The sequence below is a fragment of the Myotis myotis genome, unplaced genomic scaffold (genome assembly GCF_014108235.1).
Source record: "Myotis myotis isolate mMyoMyo1 unplaced genomic scaffold, mMyoMyo1.p scaffold_m19_p_4, whole genome shotgun sequence".
Classification (NCBI taxonomy): domain Eukaryota; kingdom Metazoa; phylum Chordata; class Mammalia; order Chiroptera; family Vespertilionidae; genus Myotis; species Myotis myotis.
Window position 1 is genome coordinate 88,250,087 of NW_023416346.1, and position 10,964 is coordinate 88,261,050.

The window sequence follows — 10,964 nt, forward strand, 5'->3', positions numbered from 1 at the left end:
AAAAAAACCAAACAAACAAACAATAATTCTTTTATGTGATACTGCCAGCATAAAGTGAAGGGAGCTAAGAGTGGCCCCTAGCTGACAGACAGGAAGAAGACAGTTCTACAGTAGTTTTGCAACCACAAGAAACTAAATTATTCCAACAAGAATAAGCTTTTAAGGAAATTTTCCACAGAAACTTTAGATGTGAACTCAGCTTAGCTGCCACTTTGAATTCAGCTTTCTAGTACTCTGAACAGAGATCCCAGCTGCACAGTGCCCAGCCTTCTAACTTAAAGAACTTTGAGCTAATAAATGGGTGTGGTTTTAAGTCTCTAAGTTTATGATAATTTATTATATATAAACTAGAGGCCCAGTGGATGAAATCAATGCATAGGTATGGTCCCTAGGACTGGCCTGTGATCAGGGCCATCTACCCCGGCTGTTTGCATCTGGCCATGCCCCCCCCACTGCCACCCACCCCAGGTTCCCTGTTCACCATTGGGCAAAGCCTGCAGGCCAGGGGAAGAGACTGAGAGGTTGGCTGTTCCCACCCGCTCGCTGGCCCTGCTCCTTGCAGTGGGTTGCCCCCTGTGTGTGGGGCGACCAGCAGGGCAGGGGCCTTGGCCTGGTGCCACCTGCATCCACCACCACCCACCCCCGGTTCCCCATTCACATTTGGCGATCAGGGCTTGTGGGCTGGAGGCAGCTCCTGTGTTGAGCATCTGACCCCTGGTGGTCAGCACATCTTAGCAACCAGTCATTCACTGTTTGGTTGATTTGCATATTACCCTTTTATTATATAGGATAGAAAACTAATAGCTTTCAGTAAATTTTTGTAAAACAACACATTTATTTTGAGGATAATGGGAAATCATTAAATAATTAAAGTAGGGGAATGAAACAAACAAAAAAAATCATTTGAAAAAGTTTACTTTGGCTACTGTGTGGAAAAGGGATTAGAAAAAAGGCCAGAGAAAGGAAATTTTAATTTGTGCCATGGCTCTTGGAATAGAATCACTGTCCCTACATCTCTTTATGCATTATAGCTTTTTGCTTGAAAAATATACCAAGACTCATATTTATGCCCAATATATTTGTTGAATACCTACTGTGTTCCAGGCACTGAATTAAACAACTAAGACAAAAGGCTGAATAACTATGAACTCCACGTTATACTGGGGGTGACTGAAAACAAAACAATTGATACAAATCAAATCTTAAGTATCAATATAAAAGGAGTCCAAACAGGGAACAGCTAGGGTAAAAATCATAAGAAATATATTAGTTTGATGGGATTAAAGTATATTGTATTTATTTACCTATTTATTTAATTTAAGTTGTTTATTATTTAATGTATTATGTACGTCTCCTTTTTCCCCCATTGACCTCTCCCCGGCCGCTCCCAACCCCCAGCACATGCCCTCACTGTCCCCCATTTGTATCTATTGGCTATGCTCATATGCATGCATACAAGTCCTTTGGTTAATCTCTCACTCCCTCCCCCCTCCCATTTTCCATCATAGTTGGAGAGTCAATTTGATGCTTCTATGACTCTGGTTCTGTTTTGGTTCGTCAGTTTATGTTGTTCATTATATTCCACAAATGAATGAGATCATATGATATTTATCTTTCTCTGACTGGCTTATTTCGCTTAGCATGATGCTCTCCAGTTCCATCCATGCCATCACAAATGGTAAGAATTCCTTCTTTTTTACTGCAATGTAGTATTCCATTGAGTAGAATAACAGTTTTCTAATCCACTGATCTGCTGATTGGCACTTACGCTGTTTCCAAACCTTAGCTATAGTAAATGGTGCTGCTATGAAGATAGGAATGCATTTATCCTTTCTGACTGGTGTTTCTGGGTTCTTGGTATGTATTCCTAGAAATGGGATTAATGGGTCAAATGATGTTCCATTATTAATTTTTTGAGGAAACGCCATACTGTTTTCCACAGTGGCACCAGTCTGCATTCCCACCAGCAGTGCAAGAGGGTTCCTTTTTCTCCACATCCACTCCAGCACTTGTCATTTGTTGATGATAGCCATTCTGACAGGTGTGAGATGGTATATCATTGTTTTGATTTGCATCTCTCAGATGATTAGTGATTTTGAACATGTTTTCATGTCTCTTGGTCTTCTGTATGCCCTCTTTCAAAAGGTGTTTATTTAGGTCCTTTGCCCATTTTTTTGATTGGATTGTTTATCTTCCTTTTGTTAAGTTGTAGGTGTTCCCAGTAGATTTTTGAGATTAAATCCTTACTGGAGATAACATTGGCAAATATGTTCTCCCATGCAGTAGACTTTCTTGTTGTTTTGTTGATGGTTTCTTTTTCTGTGCAGAAGCTTTTTATTTTTATGTAGTCCCATTTGGTTATTTTCTCCTTAGTTTACATTGCCCTAGGAGTTGTATCAGTAAAGATATTGCTACAACAAATGTCTGCATTTTTTAAAATATATCTTATTGATTTTTCACAAAGAGTAAGGGAGAGGGACAGAGAGTTAGAAATATCGATGAGAGAGAAACATCGATCAGCCGCCTCCTGCACCCTCCCCCCCCTCCCCCCACTGGAGATGTTCCCACAACCAAGGCACATGCCCCTGACTGGAATCAAACCCAGGGCCCCTCAGTCTGAAGGCCGACACTCTGTCCACTGAGCCAAACCGGTCAGGGCAATGTCTGCAATTTTATGCTGATGTCTTCTTCTATGATTTTTATGGTTTCCCATATTATGTTCAAGTCCTTTATCCATTTTGAGTTTATTTTTTGTGTATGGTGTAAGTTTGTGGTCTAGTTTCATTTTTTTTGCATGTATCTGTCCAATTTTCCAATACCATTCATTGAAAAGACTGTCTTGACTCCAGAGTATGGTCTTGCCTCCTTTGTCAAATTATTAATTGAGCATAATGGCTTGGGTCGATTTCTGGGTTCTCTGTTCCAGTCCATTGGTCTATATATCTGTTCTTGTGCCGGTACCAGACATTTTTGAGAACAGTGACTTTGTAATATAGCTTGTGCCTGAAATATATTTTTTCAACCATTCACTTTTACTCTGTTTGAGTCCCTTGTTCTGAGGTGGGTCTTTTGTAGACAGCAAATATACGGGTCATGCATTCTTATCAATTCAGCCACTCTATATCATTTGATTGGAGCATTTAGTTCATTTCTGTTTAAAGTTATTATTGATAGGTACTTGTTTGTAACATTTTTTTAATTTTTTTTTGCCTGTTTTCTTTCTTCTCCCTTTTTAAATTTATTTTCTTCTTTTTCTACCAGTAGCTTTATCATTTCTTGCATTGCTGGCTTGGTAGTGTTAAACTACCTTAGCTTTTCTTTGTCTGTGAGGCTCCTTATTTCCCTTTCAATTTTGAATGATAGCCTTGCTGGATAGAGTATTATTAGATTCCTCCCCTTACTTTGCATCATTTTGTTTACTTTCTTCCATTCCTTTTTGGCCTGATGTGTTTATGTTGAGAAATCATTTGATAATCTAATGGGAGATCCCTTGTGGGTAACTTTCTGTCTCTTTCTTCCAGACTTTAAGATTCTCTTTGTCCTGAATGTTTGCTATTGTAATTATGACATACTTTGGTGTGGATCTTTTTGAGTTTATCATTTTTGGGAATTTCTGTGCTTGTGTGACTTTTTTATTCTGAAAATCCGGGAAGTTTTCTGATATTATTTCTTTGAATAGGTTTTCTAGTCCTTAACTCTTCTTCTTGTCATTCTCTCACCCCAATTATATGTATGTTGTGTTGTTTCATCTTGTCCAAAAGCTCCTGTAGGCTTTCCTCCATTTGATTTTTTTCAAAATCTTCTTTTTTTTTTTTCTTTCTCCTATTGCATTTCAGATTGTGTGTGCTTTGCTTCCTTATCTTCTGATTTGCTAATTCGGTCCTCTGCTTCTCCTAGTCTATATTGAAATCTTCCATAGTGTTTTTTTTTTTTTATTGTAGCTATATCACTCTTTATTTCTTCTTGATTCTTACATAAGTTGTTGATTTCTCTCATGCATCTGGTTTATGAACTGTATGATCCTTATTCTGAATTCTTTTTCTGACATATTGCATGCCTTTATTTCATTAAGTGCCTCTTCTGGAGATTTCGCCTTTTCTTTCCTTTGGGGGTCGTTCTTCTGTCTCCCCATTTTTGTTCTCACTGACAGATCTAGGTTTTGAATTGCACAGGCCCTGAGCCTGTAATGGAGAGCCTGGTGGCAGGTCATACAGTAGTGGGCAGTGGCTACTCCCCTCACAATTACAGGCAGTGGCTGCTCATTGGGCAGTTGTGAGTGACAGCTGCCCCTCTGGCACTTGCAGGTGGTGGCTGATCTCCACACAGTTGCCAGCTGCTCCCCAGGGCTCATGGTGTGGCTGCTGTCTTCTTGCTCATTTGGGGGAGGTGACTGATGACTCCTGTTGCATGTGCGGTTGCAGGGAGTGGCTGCTGGCTCCCCTCATGCTTGCAGTCACGGGAGGCATCTGCTAGCTCTCAGAGCACACATGGTCTCAGACAGTGGCTGCTGGCTCCCCGCACATGTGTATGGTCTCGGGCAGTGGCTGTTGGCTCCCTGAGTGGTCACAGGTGGTGTCTGCTGGTTCCCTGTGCAAGTGTGCAGTCTTGGGAATAGTCTGCTGGCTTAGTGAGCTCATGGGCAGTGGCTGCTGGCTCTCTCCTTCAAGATGGTGCAGCCTCTGTGGCAGAGCTAGTGTTCTGGGAGAGATTACAGCAGTAGCAGAGGCTTCCCAGGTATTTGAACCTGGTCTGCCAGCCCCTGAATGTCCTGTGAGGTCTATCTGTCCCTCCCTCAGACACACTCACACACACCACACATCCCCCCACTCTCTTTTCACCCCATTCACTCCTAAAGTACATTTTAAAAACTAATGTACTTTGTATATAGTGACTGAGAGGGAGAATAGTATGAGATGAAGTTGGAAATGTGTTCAGGATCCAGATTATATACACTCTTGTTGGGCATTATAAAAGTAGTTTGGGCCCTGACTGGTTTGGTTCAGTGGATAGAGCATTGGCCTACGGACTGAAGGATCCTGGGTTTGATTTTGGTCAAGGGCATGTACCTAGGTTGTGGGCACAACCCCAGTGAGGGGGGGTGGTGTGCAGTAGGCAGCTGATTGATGTTTTTAACTCTCTATCCCTCTCCCTTCCTCTCTGTAAAAAAATCAATAAAATATATTTTTTTATTTTTTTTAATTTTTTTTTATTTATTTTTTTTTCATGGAGTTATTTATTTATTTATTTATTTATTTATTTATTTATTTATTTATAAGCAATATGTCCCATTGCACTTCCATTACTCTTTTTTTTGTTTGTTTGTTTTATTTTTTTTATTTATTTTTTTTTTTGCTTAAAGTATTACAAAGGGTATTACATATGTGTTCATTTTATCCCCCAGCCCTAGACAGTCCCCTAGCCTCCCCTATCCCCCAATGTCTTATGTCCACTGGTTATGCTTATATGCATGCATACAAGTCCTTTAGTTGATCTCTTACTCCCCTACCTACTGCCCCGCAACCCTCCCCGGCCTTCCTGCTGCAGTTTGACAATCTGTTTGAGGCAGCTCTGCCTCTGTATCTATTATTGTTCAAAAGTTTATAATGGTCTCTATTATCCATGAATGAGTGAGATCATGTGGTATTTTTCCTTCATTGACTGGCTTATTTCACTTAGCATAATGCTCTCCAGTTCCATCCATGACGTTGCAAATGGTAAGAGTTCCTTCTTTTTAGAGCAGCATAGTATTCCATCGTGTAGATGTACCACAGTTTTCTAATCCATTCATCTACTGATGGGCATGTAAGCTGTTTCCAGATCTTAGCTATGGTGAATTGTGCTGCTATGAACATAGGGGTGCATATATCCTTTCTGATTGGTGTTTCTGGTTTCTTGGGATATATTCCTAGAAGTGGGATCACAGGGTCAAATGGGAGTTCCATTTTCAGTTTTTTAAGGAAACTCCATAGTGTCTTCCATAGTGGCTGCACCAGTCTGCATTCCCACCAGCAGTGCACAAGTGTTCCTTTTTCTCCACATCCTCTCCAGCACTTGTCGTTTGTTGATTTGTTGATGATAGCCAGTCTGACAGGTGTGAGATGGTACCTCATTGTTGTTTTGATTTGCATCTCTCGGATGATTAGTGACTTTGAGCATGTTTTCATATGTCTCTTGGCTTTCTGAATGTCCTCTTTTGAAAGGTGTCTATTTAGGTCCTTTACCCATTTTTTGATTGGATTGTTTATCTTCCTTTTGTTAAGTTGTATGAGTTCCCTATAAATTTTGGAGATTAGGCCCTTATCAGATATGACATTGGCAAATATGTTTTCCCACACAGTGGGTTTTCTCGTTGTTTTGTTGATGGTTTCTTTTGCTGTGCAGAAGCTTTTTATTTTGATGTAGTCCCATTTGTTCATTTTCTCTTTCGTTTCAAGTGCCCTAGGAGCTGTATCAGTGAAGAAATTGCTTCGGCATATGTCTGAGATTTTGTTGCCTTTGGATTCTTCTAGAATTTTTATGGTTTCCTGTCGTACATTTAAGTCCTTTAAACATTTTGAGTTTATTTTTGTGTATGGTGTAAGTTGGTGGTCTAGTTTCATTTTATTGCATATATCTGTCCAATTTTCCCAACACCATTTATTGAAGAGACTATCTTGGCTCCATTGTATGTTCTTGCCTCCTTTGTCAAATATTAATTGAGCATATTAGTTCGGGCCGATTTCTGGGCTCTCTACTCTATTCCATTGATCTATATGCCTATTCTTGTGCCAGTACCAGGCAGTTTTGAGAACAGTGGCTTTGTAATACAACTTGATATCTGGTATTGAGATCCCACCTACTTTGGTCTTTTTCAGGATTCCTGCAGCTATTCGGGGTCTTTTTTATTCCAGATGAATTTTTGGAGAGTTCGTTCTAGATATCTGAAGTATGCCGTTGGTATTTTAATGGGAAGTGCGTTGAATTTATAAATTGCTTTGGGTAGTATGGACATTTTAATGATGTTGATTCTACCAATCCATGAACATGGTATGTTCTTCCATCTGTTTATGTCTTCCTCTATATCTTTTTTCAACGTCCTGTAGTTTTCTGAGTAGAGGTCTTTTCCCTCTTTAGTTAAGTTTATTCCTAGGTAGCTTAATTTTTTTGGTGCGATGGTAAACAGGATTGTTTTTATAATCTCTCTTTCTGAAAGTTCACTATTGGTGTATAGAAATGCCTTGGATTTCTTAGGGTTAATTTTGTATCCTGCTACATTGCCAAATTCATGTATTAAGTCCAGTAGCTTTTTGATGGAGTCTCTAGGGTTTTGTATGTATAATATCATGTCGTCTGCAAATAAGGACAGTTTTACTTCCTCTTTTCCAATTTGGATGCCTATTATTTCTTCTTCTTGCCGAATTGCAATGGCTAACACTTCCAGTACTATGTTGAACAGGAGTGGTGAGAGGGGGCATGCCTGTCTTGTTCCTGTTCTTAGGGGAAATGGTGTTAATTTTTTGTCCATAGAGTATGATGTTGGCTGTGGGCCTGTCATATATGGCTTTTATTATATTGAGGTATGATCCTTCTACTCCCACCTTGCTGAGAGCTTTTATCAAAAATGGGTGTTGAATTTTGTCAAATGCTTTTTCTGCATCAATTGATATGACCATGTGGTTTTTTTCTTTCAATTTGTTTATGTGATGTATCACGTTTATTGATCTGCGGATATTGTACCATCCTTGCATCCCTGGGATAAATCCTACTTGGTCATGGTGTATGATCTTTCTGATGTACTGCTGGATCCGATTTGCTAAGATTTTGTTGAGTATTTTGGCATCTATGTTCATGAGGGATATTGGCCTGTAATTCTCTTTCATTGTGTTGTCTTTACCTGGTTTTGGTATTAGGGTGATGCTGGCTTCATAGAATGAGCTTGGAAGTGTTCCTTCCTCTTGAATTTTTTGTAGTAGTCTGAGGAGGATAGGTTTTAGTTCTTCCTTGAATGTTTGGTAAAACTCCCCTGTGAAGCCGTCTGGTCCTGGGCTTTTGTTTGATGAAAGCTTTTTGATGACTGCTTCAATTTCTTCCATAGTTATTGGAGTATTGAGATTTTTAGATTCTTCCTGATTGAGTTTTGGAATGTTGTATTTTTCTAGGAATTTGTCCATTTCCTCCCGGTTGTCTAGTTTGTTGGAGTAGAGCTGTCCATAGTATTTTTTAACAATCATTTGTATTTCTGTGGGGTCTGTTGTTATTTCGCCTCTATCGTTTCTGATTTGTTATTTGGGTCCTCTCTCTTTGCTTCTTGGTGAGTCTGGCTAGAGGTTTGTCAATCTTGTTTATCCTTTCAAAGAACCAGCTCTTGGTGTCATTGATTTTCTGTACTGATTTTTGGTCTCTATGTCATTTATTTCTGCTCTAATCTTTATTATCTCCTTCCTTCTGCTCACTCTGGGGTTTTCTTGTTGCTCTCTTTCTAATTCTTTGAGTTGTAGAGTTAGATGATTTACTACCATTTTTTCTTGTTTTTTGAGATAGGCCTGTAGAGCTATAAACTTCCCTCTCAGTACTGCTTTCATTGTGTCCCATAGGTTTTGGATTGTTGTGTTTTCATTGTCATTAGTTTCCAGGATGTTTCGAATTTCGTCTTTGATTTCATTGGTAACCCAATCAATATTTAATAGCATGCTATTCAGCTTCCAGGTGTTTGAGTATTTTGGGTTGTTTTTATTGTAGTTTATTTCTAATATTATGCCATCGTGGTCTGCGAAGACGCTTTTTATGATTTCAATTTTCTTGAATTTGGGGATACTTTGCTTTTGACCCAATATATGGTCTATTTTTGAATATGTCTTATGAGCATTTGAGTAGAATGTATATTCCCTGGCTTTCGGGTGAAGTGTTCTGAAGATGTCTATTAAGTCCATCTGATCTAGTGAGTCATTTAGGATTGCTGTATCTTTGCTGATTGTTTGTCTAGAGGACTTATCCAGTGCTGTCAGTGGTGTATTAAAGTCCCCTACTATGATTGTATTGTTGTCGATCTCTCCGTTGATATCTTCCAGGAGCTTTTTTATGAATTTGGGTGCTCCTGCATTGGGTGCATATATGTTTACCAGGGTTATATCTTCTTGTTGTATTGATCCCTTTAGTATTATGAAGTGGCCTTCCTTATCTCTTGTTATGGCCTTCATTTTGAGGTCTATTTTGTCCGATATAAGTATTGCTACCCCAGCTTTCTTTTCCTTTTCATTTGCCTGAAAGATATTTTTCCATCCTTTCACTTTCAGTCTGTGTGAGTCCCTTCTAATGAGGTGGGTTTCCTGTAGACAGCAGATGTATGGGTCATGTTTTTTTATCCATTCAGCCACTCGATGTCTTTTGTTTGGAGCATTTAGTCCGTTTAGGTTTAAAGTTATTATTGAAATGTACTTGTTTGTAGCCATTTCTGTTTTTGTGTGGCTGTTTTCTTTCTGAGCTTTTTATTTCTTATTTTTATACCAGTCCCTTTAGCATTCCTTGCATTGCTGGCTTGGTGGTGATAAACTCCCTTAGCCTTTTTTTTGTCTGTGAAGCTTCTTATTTCCCCTTCAAGTTTGAATGATAGCCTTGCTGGATAGAGTATTCTTGGATTCAGTCCTTTGCTTTGCATCACTTTGTAAATTTCCGTCCATTCTTTTCTGGCCTGATGTGTTTCTGTTGAGAAATCATTTGACAATCTAATGGGAGATCCCTTGTATGTAACTTTCCGTCTCTCTCTTGCAGCCTGTAAGATTCTCTCTTTGTCCTGAACATTTGCCATGGTAATTATGATGTGTGTTGGTGTGGGTCTTTTCGGGTTCACCTTGTTTGGGACTCTCTGGGCTTGTGTGACTTTTTTCTTCTCCACCTCAGGGAAGTTTTCTGATATTATTTCTTCTAATAGGTTTTCTAATCCTTGTTCATCCTTCTGTTGTTCTGGCACCCCTATTATTCATATGTTGTTTCAATTCACCTTGTCCCATAGCTCCCTTAGGCTCTCCTCCTGTCTTTTCATTTTTTTCTCCAATTGCAGTACATTTTGGGTGTGTTTTGCTTCCTTGTCTTCTAATTCACTAATTCGGTCCTCCGCTTCTCCTAGTCTACTGTTGATACTTTCAATGGAGTTTTTCATTGCAGCTATATCACTCTTCATTTCTTCTTGGGTCTTACTTAAGTTGTTGATTTTTTCATCTGTTTCTTCTAGCTTCTTCCATATGTTATCGATTTTTTCATCTGTTTCTTCTTGCTTCTTGCAGAGGTTGTCGATTTTTTCCTCCATCCAGTTTATGCACTCTAGGACCCTTATTCTGAATTCTTTTTCTGTCATGTTGCATGCCTCTGTATTACTTAGCTGCTTTTCTGGAGATTCCTCCTTCTCTTTCCTTTGGGGGTTTCTTTGTCTACCCATGTTTGATCTCACTGACATATCTAGACGTTGAGTCATTCAGTGGCTGCTCCCTGGGTGGCAGTGACTCCTTGGTCTGCGGTTGCTCTTCGGGCGGTTGCGGTAGCAGCTGCTCTTCAGTTGGCAGCAGCTCCTCTGGTGGGTGCTATTCACAGCTGTCGTGGCTCTTCTGACTGGTGGGGTGAGGTTTCACGTACAGCTGCTGTTCCTCAGCAGAGGGTGTGGTGCTCAGGAGGTTGCTGTTGCTTGGATCTGCTGCGTTGATTTAAAGGCACAAAATACAACACAACAAGGCACCATGTACCAGGCACTATACACAAATATATTCACGATATTAATAACCCCAAATAAAGGTGACCACCTGAATTAAGAGAATTAGGGGATAAGGAAGAAGGAAGAGAAAAAGATAAAAGAGAAAAAAGAAAAGAAAAGTAGGGACCAAGAAAAGGAGTGCAAAAATGAAATTGGGAAAAAGGACGGGGGAAAATAAAAGCGAGAAAAGAAAAAAAAAGAGCTAAAAGAGAGAATGAAGTGGAAGAGGGGAAGAGACTTTTTT